Raw genomic sequence first — 18,857 nt, forward strand, 5'->3', positions numbered from 1 at the left:
ATACAAAACGGATATAAAAATCCAATGATTGCATATAAAAATCTTCCTGAAATAGTTTTGCTTTTTCGTTCTGCAAAATATAATGAAATTGCATACCAATGAAATTATTATTGGAAACTGAATCATTTAAAACAAGCCAGAATAGAAATCAGTGAGTCTACTGTCACTAAAGCGTCTCAATAACATAACCCAATGATTTCATTAATATTTATTAGCCTACATTTTAAATAAACAAGAAGTATTGTTGCATTTATGAGTTTCCATTCTCAGCTTACATTTTCTTTGTATTGGTTTATGTTTGTATCTCACAGAACCCATAACAGTTAACATTTGAGAAGTTATATTTTGATTTTTGACTTGTGACATTTTTTTCACAACAAATAATCCCCCATAATTCTCATTCATGCAATGTTGGGAAAATTATATATTATTTACATTGTAATATATAGCCTACACCATAGTAGCCTATTTGTTACTTGTTCTATTTTGTTGTGATGATGATGTAATGTTCCGTGATAAATAGTCATGAAAATAATGTTACAATGTTAAAAAAATATATTATTTATGCAAAATATTATATATATATATATATAATATTTAAAAGAAAAAATATAAAAGAAAGAAAAACTTTCCAGTTATGGTTTGAATAATTGACAAAAATGATTGGTTTCAATAATATATTTCCTGCTCTGTTTTGTGTTTTCATGTGCTTCTGAAAGACATTTAAGAAATGCAAATAAATTCTGTTTCTATTTTGCTTTACTCTTTTGAATGCAGAGGCCCTTATTCTGATGGAGAAGAGGGTGTTCCTCTTTGTCCCATCTTGATGATGTCATTTTAGGCAGAGTCATGGCACAGATACTGTCCCATTTTAAAGGTGGAAACACTGTTATACAGCTGTGTCATTGGGGTTCACCTGGAGCTGTGCGGCAGATTCCGTGTGTATTTTTCAGTACTCATACGCATCATTGATAGTTATGATTAATAAACACACACACACACACACACACACACACACACACACACACACACACACACAAACTTCAGAATTTCCAAAAGGTACTTGATATTTAGTTTGGGTTTATTCTGTGTTATTTTCATTCTTGATATAAAGACTTTGTTTTGTCAAGTCAGTAATTCTATTATTTAATGATTTTTTGTTTTTCACTTCCTGCAGCTGTTTCAAATGAACCTGTTATCTATGTGCAAGTGTAAATATTTCAAGTCAGCTTGTCACTGCAGTGTTGGGCATGAGCCTGTTGGAAGTGGGGCATGATTCAGCACATCAAACATTCAGTACAGTACATCTGTAAAAGTGGAAGCCCGTTATAAATATATTATAAGATCATAGCTAAACAGACGTGTTTTTGTTAAATGTAGTGTGATATTAAAGTGTTGTGATGTAAAATGATGTAAAGTGACAGAATGGAATATGTTAAAAGAAGAGAAAAATGTTAGTATTAAAAGTGTGTGTGACCGTGCACTTCGATATGTATAGCTGTATTTGAGAGAGAGCATTACAATTTTAACCAGAATTAGGACATTGAGTTGAGTCAATAAATGAATGAAATCAGAATAGAGCGAAGGAAGAGAATAAATTATTTCAGCAACAATTATGTTGTGTCATTGTCTGTCATGACAACGACATTTGTTGCCATGGTAGCTGCACCACTGGGACTGCAGTCTGCCCATCGCTGCATGGGGCACCAGATTAAAGTCAAGATGGAGAATTATTTTCTTTTATGGAATATACTATAGCAGTATTTATTATAAATGATTTATCAATGCACATCATTATTTTTTGTTCAATTCGTGTGCCCTCGTAATCTTTAATAAAACAACTTCCCCTCCCACTTGCATCAACATCTCATCTCTCCTCTAATGACGTGTTTACTGGTGCGAGGGCGGGACAACCTGTCACTCACATGAGATCACAGCAACAGCAAACCATAACGAACAGTTCCTGATGGGCAAAATTAAGTCCCGCCCTACATCTTTTTCTTGTTTAAGAAGCTGTTTCACTCAGTTTGTCACAAATGGGAAAAAAAGACTATTGCAACTTCCGTTTCACAAGTATGACAAGATCTGTTAGGACAAGTTTGATAAGTTTTTATAACATTTTCTTTAACTAAGAAATACACAGATGTGCTTTAAAATGTATTGTCTTACAATTTTTTAATCAATTTTAAAGTATTTATTTCAATTATAATTCCAATTCGTCCTAACTAATATTTACAATAAATTAACTTTAGTTTATCATTTACGTCACACTTTTTTGAATAAGCTAATGCCCATATGCTACCATTACAGTCCAGGTTCTGTGGGCGCCAATTTGTGGCGTCCAACTTTTCAAGTCATGTGGCAGAAATGTGAGCAAATGCACCTGACAATAAAATGATGTCAGCATAATTATTGTGATAAACATGACATTATGTCAGACTGTGAAAACCATAAAATTACAGGAAAGTCTGTTTTGTTCCGCAGGGCAAGCAGGAAAACACAAGCAGCTTGGCAGTTTTTGGACTATAAGTGTGTGGTGTTTTGATGAGTCAGAAGGACCTCCCACTGATCTGTCTCCACAGAGTGCCTTTCTCTGTCTGAGTCTGCCATCTACACAGTGGTACACACTGTCTGCCTGTCACATTAACAAACACTAAATGGGTCAAATAAGGCAAGAGAAAGTGAGGTGCTAATTGACCCTTTGCAGGGAGTTTGATTGACAGGCGATCTGACCAATCATAATCCGCCATCCGCCATTTTTGTCAAGAGAGTTAGCAGATTAACGTTGGAGGATTTGAACTTGAAAAAACGGTGTGTACTGACGTCTTTCCGCGGTGATGCTATAAATTAACTAGGAGGAAGTGATGATCGGCTCACGAGCAGCTTTAACTGAGGATCTAGCGATCTGTCAGACACATTAAAGAGCCACAAAACAGTATTTATTGTTAAAAAATTTTTTTTTAAATTACCAGATTTGAAAGGTGAAACTTTGTTTCATATCAAAAGTAACCTGGTCTGTCCTGTCTGTCAGCGTGTTGTCAGTGTCCTCTCTGCTCCGCGATGTATTTTTCACTTCGTGAGAACATGGTGGGGCGTGAGAGCGGCGTGGCTTGTCGGACATAGCAACAGTAACTAAAGGGGGCGGGTCTTTGCAAACGGTCAATTGGACTTGATGTTTCAATCCCTGTGGAACGTTGGAATACCTGATCTCAGCAGTGAGATTTGAGTGGTTCAAGGGAGGGTAGGAATATCATTAGGTCATCAGCACCTTCCTTCATGGACATTTCATTGATGAACCCACAACGTCTCCAGAGAGCTCAACGGTGACACCTTGGCCTGCTGGTAAGAAATGTGTGAATGTGGTGGTTCACCTCTGCTCTAAGATTGATGCCAACTGCTTTAGAACTAGATTATGCATCTCACTGATAATATGCATCTCAGTGATAAAGGTGCTTGACACAGGGAGCAAGCGGGATCTTCGCCCAACCACTGGCTAAGGTTCTGAGATGTGGGTAAGAGATCATACGTGCCTGATGAGAAAGCTTACCCGAGGTCCCTCCATTTCCCAAATGTCACGCCAGCTGAGTTTTCTCTTTTCTAGATTCACCCAGTTATTCCATTGACCCTGCTTGGCCATTGAGATCCTCCTGCCTCCTCATCTCTTCTACCACGAACCAGCTCTTCTGCCCTAATGTTGCATAGCCTACCAGTAAGGAGCTTTTGGGATGAGCCTGTTGTAAAGTTTTCTTTCATCGAAGCAGAGACCAGGGGCCTCGTTTATAACCGTTGTGTACGCACAAAACAGGCCCTGAAAATATGGGGTGAGATTTCGGTCACAATTCTGCGCGCGCAAGATCACATTTTGAGCGTGCAAAAGGGCATTTCGCACGCGCGTGAACTGAGTTTTGCGGCGAAATGTTCGTCTCGCAGATAAGAAAATATTGCGAGCGAACGAAAATCAATTTTGCATTTAAAATAAGTATTTGGATGTGCGCGGACGTTCTCTTTCGCGTGTGCAAAGTTTCACTTTCTTGCTCCTTTCATACCAGCCGTGAGCGCTCTCTAAGCGCAGACAGCTCGCTTGCTCAACACAACCCAACGTTACAATATGCCATAATTCCAGCCAATCAGAGATGAGACTGCTAAATTCTGATTGGCTGGCTTGAAAACCAATCACAAGACTCCCTGCATCACCGACTGCGGAAGAGAACTAGTGCAGTTGAGTTTATTATTTATGAAAAATATTCAAAAATCATTGTATTGTTGGCAAATTCAGTTCACACATCACTGCTGTCCTGATGGTTATACTACAAGACTTATTTTGTATAAATATCGTTTTGCGTATTTTTTACGATTATTATTTATGAAAAATATTCAAAAACTTCACTGTAATTCACTGTATTGTTGGCAAATTCAGTTGACACATCACTGCTGTCCTGATGGTTATACAACAACGCTTATTTTGGGAAAAATATAGATTTTAAATTGTATATACTATTGTAAATGTAGAAGTTTTATGATTTTTATGAAAAATATTCAATAACTTCACTGTAATTTACTGTATTGTTGCCAAATTCAGTTCACACATCACTGCTGTCCTGAAGGTTATACAACAACACTTATTTTGGTAAAATATATATTTTAAATTGTATATACAATTACTGTAAATGTATCATTTTTATGATTTTTATGAAAAATATTCAATAACTTTACTGTAATTCACTGTATTGTTGCCAAATTCAGTTCACACATCACTGATGTCCTGATGGTTATACTACAACACTTATTTTGGATTTTTTTTTTTTTTAAAGTTGTATATACAATTGTAAATTTATGATTTTTTTTAATGATTTTTATGAAAATATTCAATAACTTTGGACATCAGTGATGTGTGAACTTAATTTGGCAACAATACAGTGAATTACAGTTATGTTATTGAATATTTTTCATAAAAATCATAATAATTATACATTTACAATTGTATATACAAATTAAAATATATATTTTTCCCTAAAATAAGTGTTGTAGTATAACCATCAGGACAGCAGCGATGTGTGAACTGAATTTGGCAACAATACAGCGAATTACAGTGAAGTTATTGAATATGTTTCATAAAAATCATAAAAATTCTACATTTACAATTGTATATACAATTTAAAATATATATTTTGCCTAAATAAGTGTTGTAGTATAACCATCAGGACAGCAGTGATATGTGAACTGAATTGGGCAACAATACAGTAAATTAGAATATTTTTCATAAAAATCATAAAAAATCATAAATGTACAATTGTATATACAACTTAAAATATATTTTCCCCAAAATAAGTGTTGTAGTATAACCATCAGGACAGCAGTGATGTGTGAACTGAATTTGGCAACAATACAGTGAATTACAGTTATGTTATTGAATATTTTTCATAAAAATCATAAAAATTATACATTTACAATTGTATATATAATTTAAAATCTATATTTTTCCCAAAATAAGTGTTGTAGTAGTATAACCATCAGGACATCAGTGATGTGTCAACTGAATTTGCCAACAATACAGTGAATTACAGTGAAGTTTTTTAATATTTTTCATAAATAATAATCATAAAAAATACGCAAAACAATATTTATACAAAATAAGTCTTGTAGTATAACCATCAGGACAGCAGTGATGTGTGAACTGAATTTGCCAACAATACAGTGAATTACAGTGAAGTTTTTGAATATTTTGCATAAATAAACTCAACTGCACTAGTTCTCTTCCGCAGTCGGTGATGCAGGGAGTCTTGTGATTGGTTTTCAAGCCAGCCAATCAGAATTTAGCAGTCTTATCTCTGATTGGCTGGAATTATGGCATATTGTAACGCTGGGTTGTGTTGAGCAAGCGAGCTGTCTGCGCTTAGAGAGCGCTCACGGCTGGTATGAAAGGAGCAAGAAAGTGAAACTTTGCACACGCGAAAGAGAACGTCCGCGCACATCCAAATATTTATTTTAAATGCAAAATTGATTTTCGTTCGCTCGCAATATTTTCTTATCTGCGAGACGAACATTTCTCCGCAAAACTCAGTTCACGCACGTGCGAAATGCCCTTTTGCACGCTCAAAATGTGATCTTGCGCGCGCAGAATTGTGACCGAAATCTCACCCCATATGAAAAAGGCGTACGCCACTTCCGACGCATAAGTTGTGATTTATAAAAACAAACTTGACGGGAAAATTTGCTCACCTGCACGCAAACTCTGACCCATGCGTACGAACATTTTGGAGACGGAGCAGTTTGGCGACACCGATGGTGAGTTGGAGTTAAATGTCTTTTGGTCACTTTTAGAATTTAGAATTAAAATTAAACATAATACAGAAAGATAATACAAATATAATTTCACTCACCAAGCCTGTCACTTGAAGCAAATATCCATCCCTTCTTAAATGTCCGCGCCAGCGAGCGCGTTGGGCCGTTTAGTGAAACTGACGCAACAGTTTAAATAAATAAAATAATGATTTAAACTATGTTTTACTTCTGATATAAACATTTAGATTAAATATGCCATTCAAATTAATGGAGAACACTTAAACATGAAATCATTACTGAGAAGTTACAACATTTTTTATATTCAAATTCAGTCAATAGAAATATTTGTTGTGGATGCGATGTTTTTGAACACTTTTCCTGTAGCGTGCTATGTTTTAATGTTTTAACCACAGAGATAAGTGCTTATCATGATAATACAAGATTGTCTGAGAAAATAGTTTCGTGCAAATAATGCCCAAGGCCTATCTGTTTCCATTAAAAATATAAATCAATTAAAAATACTATTCGGCCAGTGGAAAAGATGAAATGTATTTTACACTATTTGATTCATGTATTCAAAAACAAGACAAGGATAGGCAAGTACATGATTTTTATTAATGTAATGTGTCTTGTACCGTTAAACGTTATCACGTGGATGAATAATCATATGCAAATGATATGCAGATGAGGATATGCATAGTAAAACTAGGCGTTGTAAGCTCCATATATGGTTATTTCAGGGTGGAGAGCATGTGCGCACAATCTTCCGCTGACTGGGATTTATAAAGTGAATTCTGCGCAGGTTCTGGCGTACGAACGGTTTTATAAGTCTGAATATTTTTTTGCGTATGTCATTTTTGGCTTTCAGGCGCACGTACACTTTTAGTAAGGTTCCTACGCACAGTTTTATAAATGAGACCCCTGGAGACAGTTGGGATCGCGTTCAACGGAAGTTATTCTTTATTGAGAACTCCGCTGTACGTTGCTGTAGTACTTCCAACATGATCTGACTCTAATACAGTATGCATTGTAGTTATATACATTCCAAGGGGGAGGGATTACATAGAGGCGGGAACTCTGAATAAAGCATTCCAATGTGTCTGAGGACTGCGCATGCGTCGCGACTGAGTGCGTTGTTGTGTTTGGAGCTCCGTCGAATTAATTCAGAAACCTTGATTTTCTTCTTTACACTCTTTTACAAACGAACTTTTTCATTTTTATAGCGCGTGAACATATCTGGAATACTATTCTCCTTAAAAAATCGGATTGCTCTGATATCGCTACTTATATCCAACCTTTCGAACTTCCGCTACTAGCCTTAGCCCGCCTATCGATCGACTTATTTACACCCGTATCACTGAAAGCTATAATATAACGGATGTGTGTCTAACGTTACCTTTGAGTGCAGGTGAGGACACCTTCGAGCTGCATTCTGTGCAGTTAGAGCTGGAATCCGTGGAGAAGCAGATCCGCGACCTACTAGAGAGACAGGCCGAGCTACGAGATCGGCGATTCGCGCTTGAAACATCACGCGCCGATGCTCACAAGTCAGTGGTTAGTAACCTTTTGACTCCGACCTCGTCTACTCCATGTGTTTCTCTGCCCAGGATGCGATCATCCCTGGTTTCATTCACTCCGGCACTGACTCAACACCATGGACCCTGGGTGATTCCACAGCGGAAGACGCGGGCCAGGACCAGAGCTAGGACCTCTCCGCCCCTCCCGGCCTTCGAGATCTCCACCCGGAACCGCTTCTCCCCTCTACGCGAGACGGAACGCGACGCTGTGATCATCGGCGATTCCATTGTCCGGCATGTCCATGCTACCATAGGTAAAGGTAAGGTGCACACTCACTGCTTTCCTGGTGCTCGTGTTCTCGATGTCGCTGCACAGGTTCCCGGGATTCTGAATGGTGACGAGCCCGTCGGAGCTGTCGTGATGCACGCGGGAACGAACGACATCAGGCTGCGGCAGTCGGAGGTTCTGAAGAAGGACTACAGGAGCCTGATCGAGACGGTACGCAGTACATCGCCTGAAACAACGATCATCATGTCTGGACCGCTTCCCACTTACCGACTAGGACACGAAAGGTTCAGTAGATTATTTGCTCTAAATGAATGGTTAATGTCATGGTGTAATGAACAGAGACTGCTCTTTGTAAATAATTGGAATCTTTTCTGGGAGCGACCTAGGCTCTTCCGTGCTGATGGCCTTCACCCCAGCAGAATCGGAGCGGCTCTTCTGTCGGACAACATCTCCAAGATGCTACACACCATATGACTAGTAAGTCAAAGTCCAAATCACACTCTTTGCTGTCCAAACTTAATTGATATAAGTACCAATGTAGAACATTATATTGAAACTTTGTCTATTCCTCGTTTAGTGAGATCAAATAATAAATCTACTGCAGGATCTAGGAAAAATCTAATTGTGATTAAACCAGAAAATCTCAATATTAGTGAACAAAAACAATTTATAAAGCTAGGTCTTTTAAACATTAGATCGCTTACACCTAAGGCGGTTATTGTAAATGAAATGGTCACAGATAATAGTTTCGATGTATTTTGCCTTACTGAAACCTGGCTTAAACCAAATGATTATTTCGGTCTTAATGAGTCTACTCCTCCTGGATACTGTTACAAGCATGAGCCCCGTCTGATTGGTCGTGGCGGTGGTGTTGCTATAATCTATAAAGATATTCTTACTGTTACTCAGAAAACAGGTCACAGGTTTAATTCGTTTGAAGTACTTGTGCTAAATGTTACTCTCTTAGATGTAAGAAAGAAATCCCTATCATCTCTAGCCTTGGCTACTGTATATAGACCGCCAGGGCCTTACGCTGATTTCCTAAAAGAGTTTGCAGACTTTCTCTCAGATCTTTTGGTCGATAAAGCATTAATTGTTGGAGATTTTAACATACACGTAGATAATTCAAATGATGCGTTAGGGGCTGCGTTTACAGATTTATTAAACTCCTTTGGGGTCAAGCAAAACGTAACTGGTCCCACTCATCGTCTTAATCATACGCTAGATTTAATTATATCACATGGAACAAATCCAACCGATATAGATATTATACCGCAAAGTGATGAAGTCACTGACCATTACATGGTCACTTGCATACTATGTACCGCTGAAATTTGTCATGTTGCGCCACGTTATCGACCAGGCAGAACAATCCTTCCAACAACTATAGATAGATTCTCAAATAGCTTACCTGATCTATCTCAGCTGCTTAGTGAACCCAAACAAACAGATGAACTAGAGGAAATGACTAGCACTATGAGCACCATTTTCTCTAGTACATTAGACATCGTTGCACCAATTAGATTAAAAAAGGTTAGAGAGAAAACTAAAGCACCATGGTACAACAGTGCTACGCATGTTCTAAACAGAGAAACTCGTAATTTAGAGCGTAAATGGAAACAAACTAATTTAGAGGTTTTTAGAATCGCTTGGAAAGACAGTATGTCACGTTATAAAAAGGCCCTAAAAGCAGCCAGGGCTGAGCATCTCCGCAAACTAATAGAAAATAACCAAAATAAACCTAGGTTTTTATTTAACACCGTGGCTAGACTAACAAATAAACAGACGTTACCTGAGCAAAATATTCCGTTACAGTGTAGTAGTAATGATTTTATGAATTTCTTCACTGAGAAAATAGAAAGCATCAGAAATACAATTATAAATGTACAATCTTTAATGGTGTCTTATGATTCAGCCTCAATAGGCCTTTATCTCATTTCCTGGTTTCGGAACGTTCGAAATCGCCAAGCAGTGTACTCGCACTTCCGGTGGTTACTTAGTTACACATTTAGATGAAAAGTAGGTCAGTAAACTTAAATAAAATCGCGATATAGACCAGTGTCTGTCAATATTAAACCGCATAAAGACTATTTAAATAGGAATCGTGCTCTGTTCTGCGTGTCTCTGTAATGAATGGCACCGACGCGTTTCATTTACCACACACACACACACACTGAGGCACGCATGACGCTCGCGATTTTTTTCAGCCTTTCTTATTAACATTAATGCACTTCATCAACACAGCCGCTCTGAGAGTCACTTCAGCAGGATTTTTTAGCTTCATTTGAGAGAAACTATCATCATAAAACACAGAGTGAAGGTCTACACGGCAACCCGTCAAAATAAAAGTTTGGTTAACCTTTGAAGAAATTTTTGCTTAAATCATTACATTTTAAACAAATGGTTATAACAATTTAATTAAACCATTCAAATGGAATCAAGAAAACAAAAAAAAAATGAAACTTTTGGGAGATGCGAGAGTGAAGTAGTCCAGTGATAATTAACATGAAGCCATGGTGAATGCAATAACCGGAAGACGCTGTACACTGCTTCGCGGCTACTTCCGGCGTTCTATTGTGTTGTGATAAAGGCCTATTATCGCCCCTCAAGAAAAACTACAGCGCTTTGCAACTATAGGACAGGAAGAGCTAAATAAACTTATCATTGCATCTAAACCAACAACGTGTTTATTAGATCCAATACCAACTAAACTACTGAAACAAGTGTTACCTGTAGTGGAAGAGCCTCTTCTCAATATTATTAACTCGTCTTTATCCTTAGGTCATGTTCCAAGAATATTCAAGTTGGCAGTTATAAAACCTCTCATTAAGAAACCACAATTAGATCATAATAACCTAACAAATTATAGACCAATTTCAAATCTTCCATTTATGTCTAAAATTCTAGAAAAAGTGGTGTCCGCTCAACTGTGCTCTTTCTTACAAGAAAATGACATCTATGAAAAATTTCAGTCAGGATTCAGACCGCATCATAGCACAGAAACTGCGCTCGTTAAAATCACAAATGATTTACTTCTAGCTTCTGACCAAGGCTTTATCTCAATACTAGTTTTACTCGATCTTAGTGCTGCGTTCGACACTATAGATCACAAAATACTCTTAGACCGACTACAAAACTACACTGGTGTTCAGGGACAGGCATTAAACTGGTTTAGATCGTACTTATCAGACCGTTACCATTTTGTCTGCTTAAATGGGGAAAAATCGAAGATAACGTCAGTAAACTATGGAGTACCGCAAGGATCTGTGTTAGGCCCTCTGCTATTTTCAATATATATGCTACCACTTGGTAATATTATAAGAAAACATGGAATTAATTTCCACTGTTATGCTGATGACACTCAATTATATATTTCATCACGACCAGATGAAAACAATAAATTATCTAAATTAACAGAGTGTGTTAAAGATATAAAATACTGGATGACATGTAATTTTCTGCTATTAAATTCAGATAAAACGGAGGTATTACTTATTAGTCCAAAAAACTGCCCACAAAACCTCTTACAATACAACTTTAATTTAGAAGGGTGTCCTGTTACTTTATCCTCTACAGTAAAAGACCTGGGTGTTATATTAGACCGCAACTTGTCTTTTGAAAATCATATTTCATATGTTACAAGAACAGCCTTTTTCCACCTTAGAAACATTGCTAAGCTACGTAACATGCTATCTGTTTCTGATGCAGAAAAGTTAGTTCATGCATTCATGACCTCGAGACTAGATTACTGTAATGCTTTATTAGCAGGTTGTCCTGCATCCTCAATAAACAAGCTACAGTTAGTCCAAAATGCAGCCGCTAGAGTTCTTACTAGATCAAGAAAATATGATCATATAACACCAATTCTGTCGTCTCTACATTGGTTACCTATAAAGTTCCGTATCAATTACAAAGTATTACTACTGACCTATAAAGCCCTAAATGGTTTAGCTCCCGTGTATTTAACGGAACTTCTATCGCCCTACAATCCATCGCGCTCTTTAAGATCACTAAATTCGAGGCTTCTGGTCATTCCTAGGATATCTAAGTCCACTAAAGGAGGGAGGGCGTTTTCACATTTAGCTCCTAAACTCTGGAATGGCCTTCCTGATATTGTTCGAGGCTCAGACTCGCTGTCCCAGTTTAAAACTAGATTAAAGACGCATCTCTTTAGCCAAGCATTCACATAATACCTACCTTTTATACTACAGTTGAATCAGATTGAATGCATTAATATTACGAACAGCAGCTACGCTAATTATTTCCCATCTGCTTTTCTGTTGTTATCTCGGGACGCCAGTCCCGAGGTAAATACAGATCGTCAGCTCCAGTTTGTATCCAGCCTCTCATGGAAACTACAGATTCTCCAACACCCGTGCAGAGACGACTCGGCGCCTGTGAAGAGACGACTCGACGCTGGCGATATGTTTATGCCCTAAATCAATACATGATTAACTAACTGTATTTCTCTATGTACATTTCTGAAATGCACTTTCTGTAAAGCTGCTTTGAAACAATATGTATTGTGAAAAGCGCTATACAAATAAATTTGAATTGAATTGAATTGAAATGAAGTGGGAACACACCCTACTCTGAGTCCAATTGAATCAGCATAACTATTCACATGCTGATACTGGCCAGGAACTCCAATTCCAAGAGCCATCCGAGAGCCATTAAAGACAAAAGGTGAAAGTCAATCAACCTAATGATTCAACGTCTGGGCTCCGAAAGGTGAGAATCTCAGTGATCTGACTCATTTAACACACAATAGAGAAAAACAGGACTGGCAGAAACTGTTGTTACTATTATCCTAACCTAACCTTAAAATGCTAACTTCAATGTACTCAACTTTTACTGTTGCAAACTAAATTAAACATTTAATAAATTTGTAATCCAACATTTCCCCCTTTGAGAGTTCTAATAACTCTCACATAATATACAAATTTAGACACTTAAAAGTTAATTCTTGTAACTGGTGTAAGTTACAGGCACATAGCAAGTTCATTCTTGTAACTTGTGTAAGTTACAGGCACGTATAACTTATTCTGTGTTGTGTCCTTGATTTACATGAGTGTCATAGTTCTTCTCAAAACCATAACTTTTGACACCTGCGACGCAGGGTGTAAAATGTCACATGATTACACAGAAAACCATGTAGCATAAGAGTGGAAGTCTTGAAAGTCCATGGCGCCTGAATAGCTGTGAAGTCTGTTTCCAGTAGAGTCCATTTCCCACGTAGAGTCGCTCTGATGACTCGTCCCTCATGAGGCTTGTTCATGGAAATCTGAGGTGATGCTTTATACCAGTATGCCGCTTGTGATGACGTCTTGGCATACACACATACCTGTAACATAATAAAACAAAGAAACGGCAGACCAGCAGTATTCATGCATGGACTTCATTCTTCCATAAGTCGCACGTGTTCTGTGTTGATTTTCTGTAATTGCATGTTGACACAGAAACAAACATGCAATTAGGGTCCGTGAAGTCTCTGCGTTGTGTAGTTTTTTATTTTTTTTTTATTTTATGGTTGGAACTAATTTTCTCGTGAACAAGTTTCTGAACCATGAAGAATTATCTTCAGTCATCTGGTGTGTAATTTTGTTGAAAGATCAAGAATGTCTGTTGGTTAACCCGACATTAACCCGGTGCAGCACTCATGTAATGGTGCAGGCTTGTAGTCTTGATCATGTCGATGGATGACTGAAGGTTTCGTATGTGAGTCTCTGCATTGTGTATTTTTCTTCTGTGTTGGTTGGCTCGGCAGTGGGTCTAGTTGTTTTCTTGAGGTTGTGGCTTCATATGCAGGTGAGACAGGCCATGGCTTTGGAACAGCCATCAAGTGTTTATCTGCACAGAGTAAGAAAGAAAACAGAAAACAGAGCAGTATTTCTTCAAACACTAGAGTTGTATGGTTTTTTAGAGTCTGCTGTTGTTGTTTCATTCTTTCCCTATTTCTTAATTGATTTGACACCTATAAACCAGTGAGGTAAGGATGGACTAAATCGGGAAAGGCCTATGAGGTAGTGTCTTCACCCTGGGTTCACCCCCGAAGCCTGTTGCGTTCAGTTCTTCCCAGGGCACCTCACTTGTCCGTGTGTCCTATTCTGTCCCTGTGTTGTGTACACACTGTACAGTGTGTGAGAAAATTGGCACATTTCCATTCTCCAGTGAAACATCAGTCCTAATAAACATCATTAACAGAGGATGGTGTCTGATTGTAATGTTCTGCAGTATAACATTTAAGGCTGTGAGTATACTGAATGTCCCCCAAACAAAGGCTGAGACAGTCAATCTTTCATCTTTGTTGTTAGTTACTGGGGAGATTAAGCACTCACAGCCTAAATGGTTAACACTGTATCAAGTTGCCCCACAAGTTTAATGAGGAGGGGAGGGGCTGCTTCAGAATATCAAGCAGGCTAAGCAGAAGCTGAGTAACCTTGTTAACTTCTTTAAAGTTATTTTTGTTTTTCCTACATTCTTTTCCAAAATGTCCGTGCTTGCCACAGTAAGAACAACTGGCTTCTCTAGGACTTTTGCGTTTCGTTGGCTTCTCTGAGTTGACCTTAACAGAAACTGCTGCAATTCTTACTCTCTCTTTGACATCAGAATCTCTTTCCCAAATAACTAAACTGTCCAAGTTGTCTTGCAGGGTTCTTGTACACCATGTGATGTTTAAGTAAGGCAACGCCTTTCTGTGTTCTGGCAAAAGACAATGAAACCATGTGCGAACCAAAGGGCCATTATCACCTAACACCTTCTCTGGCGTGTCTGCAATTCCACTGTACTCTGAAGCGGTCTGGCAAAATCTTTCTGTGTACTCACAAACAGTTTCACCCTTCTTCTGTACGAAACTAGTGATCTTTGACCAGTCCACGTTCGGTCCAACAATGTCCGTTAACACTCTCAAAACTCCATCTCTCAATTCATCTTTTCTGGCATTTTGAAACTCAGAATTGTTTACAGCACTTTCAAAATCATTGAATTCTGACTCAGTCAAGATCTGTGATATTAGCTGAGTGACTTCAGCTAGAGACATATCGTAGAGCCGCATCTTTTTGGACAACTCTCTCCTAAACTCAGAAAAATTTCTTTGCACTGATGGCAAACTTTCAGCAATTCTCTCGATATCTTTAGGACCTAAAGATGTTTTGACTGCTTGTGGCTGCAATATGGGGGTTGCAAATTAAACTGTATCAACACCTTTTCCCTGAGGCTTTTGTCTAGCTACGCACACTTCAACTGCATTTACATCTGCATTGACATTGTCCTCTATTCTATCAAAAGACTGTAAATCAGGATAGCTTTCATCTGACTGTTGGTCTTCTAAATCACATTTGGTTGACGCTTTGTTATGGCCCACCTTTGTCTTGAGACAGGACATGTGAGTCTGCAATTGTTTGTTCTGATCGTTTAACTTAGCAATACACTGAGCTTGTTCTTGTGCAATGGATAAGCTAAATTTTTCTTCCTGATACATGCACCCAACACTTTCTTGCAATCTTCAATTGACCATACTTTGTCTGCATCAATGTCAAATTTCCTTGTTAAATTCAATCTGACTTGCTCAGTCACTATTGTGTCCATGTGCTCTGATAACAAAGACTTAAACTCCTTGTCTGTCCATAACGGTGTAGCTCGTCCAGCTTTTTCAGTTGTGGGAAATAGTCTCGCATTCCTTCTAACCATTTTGTGAGTTCCTTTGTTACTTCACAATCACAAAACACTAAAACTTCTCTCTACTGTCTTACAAACAGAGGGTACAATCTTGTTAACACAGCTTAACTATTGTTAACTTTCCAAATTACCACACTTAACTTCCCTGCTGACAAGAACAGAGGATCAACAGACATAACTAGCACGTAAAGCTAATTCTTCTCTGCCTAAAGCAAAGGATACCAACTATTAGCACTTGATGCTAACTTTCTCTAGCTTACAGATAGGTCTTCTCTAGCAAGAGCATACACACAATATTAACATGAACTGTTAATCTTCCCTGCCAACAACAGAGGATAAATTTCATCTCTAAAAGAAAAACTTTTTAGAGGCTTATCTTTAGTTAACCAAACTCTACAGCTGTTTGTTAACTTCTTCTCTGAACGGGCGCAGAGGAAAAACACATTTGTACTGGTCTGCATTGGTTCTTTGAATGGAGTGAAACTCACAGAATCGTTGGTTGTACAGAAAAATTTCGTCTGGAACTCAGTCAGCTTTGTTGAGATCTTTGAGCTTGAAGTTTCAAGATTCAGTCTGGAACTCAGTCAGGCATTGAGATCTTTTTGGAGCTTGAAGTTTTCAATCTGGAGGAAGCTGGAAAGATTCAGTCTGGCAATCTTTGTCAGATCTTTTGTTGAGCTTGAAGTTTCAAGATTCAGTTCTTTGAGCTTAAAATTCTTTGAGTTTCCTTTTTCTCCATCCGGGTCACAGGGCACCATCTGTTGTAAAGTTTTCTTTCATCGAAGCAGAGACCAGGAGACAGTTGGGATCGCGTTCAACAGAAGTTATTCTTTATTGAGAACTCTGCTGTACGTGGCTGCAGTACTTCCAACATTATCTGACTCTAATACAGTATGCATTGTAGTTATATACATTCCAAGGGGGAGGGATTACATAGAGGCGGGAACTCTGAATAAAGCATGCAAATGAAGTGGGAACACAGCCTACTCTGAGTCCAATTGAATCAGCATAACTATTCACATGCTGATACTGGCCAGGAACTCCAATTCCAAGAGCCATCCGAGAGCCATTAAAGACAAAAGCCGGCACCTCCATGTTGTAAAACCTCACAAATGTAGACAGCGAAGACCAGCCGGCCGCCGCACAAATGTCTTCAATTGGTATGTGAAGAGGCCATGAAGAGGCCATGCCCCTTGTGGAATGAGCCCTGACGACTATGGGGCATTGAAGGCCCATTGAGGCGTAGGCCAAAGAGATAGCATCTACTATCCAACGTGACAATCTTTGCTTTGTGACCATAGCCCTTTGGTGCGGCCGCCGAAGCATACAAAGAGCTGTTCCGACTGCCTGAAAGGGGCAGAACGCTCTATATAAACTCTGAGAGCCCTGACGGGGCAGAGTAGACTTATTTCTCTATCGAGTATGGAGGTCCTTCCTCAGCGGTATAGGCCAAGGAGCTGTCTCTAGCAGCTGCATCAACTCGGGGAACCATGTCTGGGTCCGCCAGAGAGGGGCTATTAGGAGGACTGCACACTTGTTCTCCCTGATCTGTTCGATGACCTGAGGGAGCATCGAGACCAGAAGAAATGCATAAAGAGGGCGACTGGGCCATTCATGGGCCAGCGCATACCTGTTCTTTGCAAAGAATGTTGGGCAGTGAGAGTTGTCTTCTGAGGCGAAAAGGTCCACCTCTACCCTCCCGAAGACACTCCAAATTAAGTCAACTGTCTGAGGGTGGAGAGACCATTCCCTGGGGGGGACATTGTCCCGAGATAGCACGTCTGCTCCCTGGTTCAGTATGCCCAGTATATGCGCCGGCGTGTACCCATAAAGTTGAAGCCAGAAGCTGCTTGGCCATGGTGTACAGGTTGCTTGTCCTGAGACCACCCTGGCGATTTATATATGACACCACTGCCATGTTGCCTGTCCGGACCAGGACGTGGTGTCCCGCCAGACTCTGGAGGAAGATTTTTAGGGCTAGAAAGACTGCTCTCATTTCGAGGCAGTTGATGTGTAGGTGTTTCTCCGAGCTCGACCAAAGGCCGGAGGTTGGCCTGCCCTCGCACAGAGCCCCCACAACCTAGGTTGGAGGCAATCCGTCATGACCACCTTCCTCCTCGAGACTAGATCCATGCTTACACCTGACTGGTACCAGCTGGTGTTTTTCCAAGGGGCCAGGGCTTTTGTACAACTGTGGTTTACACTGATACGCAGGTGGCCAAACTGCCACGCATGGGCCGGGACTCAGGGCTTCAGCCAGCGCTGAAGGGGATGCATATGTAGTAGGCCTAACTGGAGTACTGACGATGCGGAGGCCATAAGGCCCAGTGCCCTTTGAAACATTCTGAGGGGCAGGTAAGAGCCTGCTTTAAACAAAGCCACTAGATGTTGAATGGAGAGAGTGCGGGTTGGCGTGAGCCAAGCTCTCATCTGAACAGAGTTGGTGACTGTTCCCAGGAAGGTTATAATTTGGCTGGGAGACAGTACACTCTTAGAGGAGTTTATCCTGAGCCCAAGGCATTCTAGATGGCTGAGGAGCCAGGACTTGTGAGTCTGTAACGGCCAAAATGAGCCAGTCGTCGAGGTAGTTCAGAATGCGCATTCCCCGCTGTCTCAGGGGGGAGAGAGCTGCATCAATGCATTTCGTAAACGTACGAGGTGCCAGTGACAGACTGAATGGTAGGAATGTGTACTGATAAGCCCGCCCCTCAAAGGCGAATCTCAAGAATGGCCTGTGATGGGGGGTTATTTGGATGTGTAAGCATCTTTCAGATCCACTGACAAATTCTGCAAATTCCCCTGGTCAATTCTGCGAGAGGATTTGTTTGGTCATTAACATCCTGAATGGCCATCTCATGAGGGCCTTGTTCAGGTGTCTGAGATCTAGAATAGGGCTGAGGCCGCCATCCTTTTTCGGCACGAGGAAGTAACGGCTGTAAAAGCCTCACTCGCTCTGTGATGGGGGAACTGTCTCGACAGCCTCCTTTGCTAGCTGGTTTAACACTTCGGTGTGAAGGACGTGAGCCACGTTGCTCCTTACCGATGTATTGACCATGGCATGAAAGCGTGGAGGTCTGCGAGTGAATTGGAGC

This window comes from Abramis brama, assembly GCF_963993115.1.
Source record: "Abramis brama genome assembly, chromosome: 5".
In the NCBI taxonomy this organism is placed as follows: Eukaryota; Metazoa; Chordata; class Actinopteri; order Cypriniformes; family Leuciscidae; genus Abramis; species Abramis brama.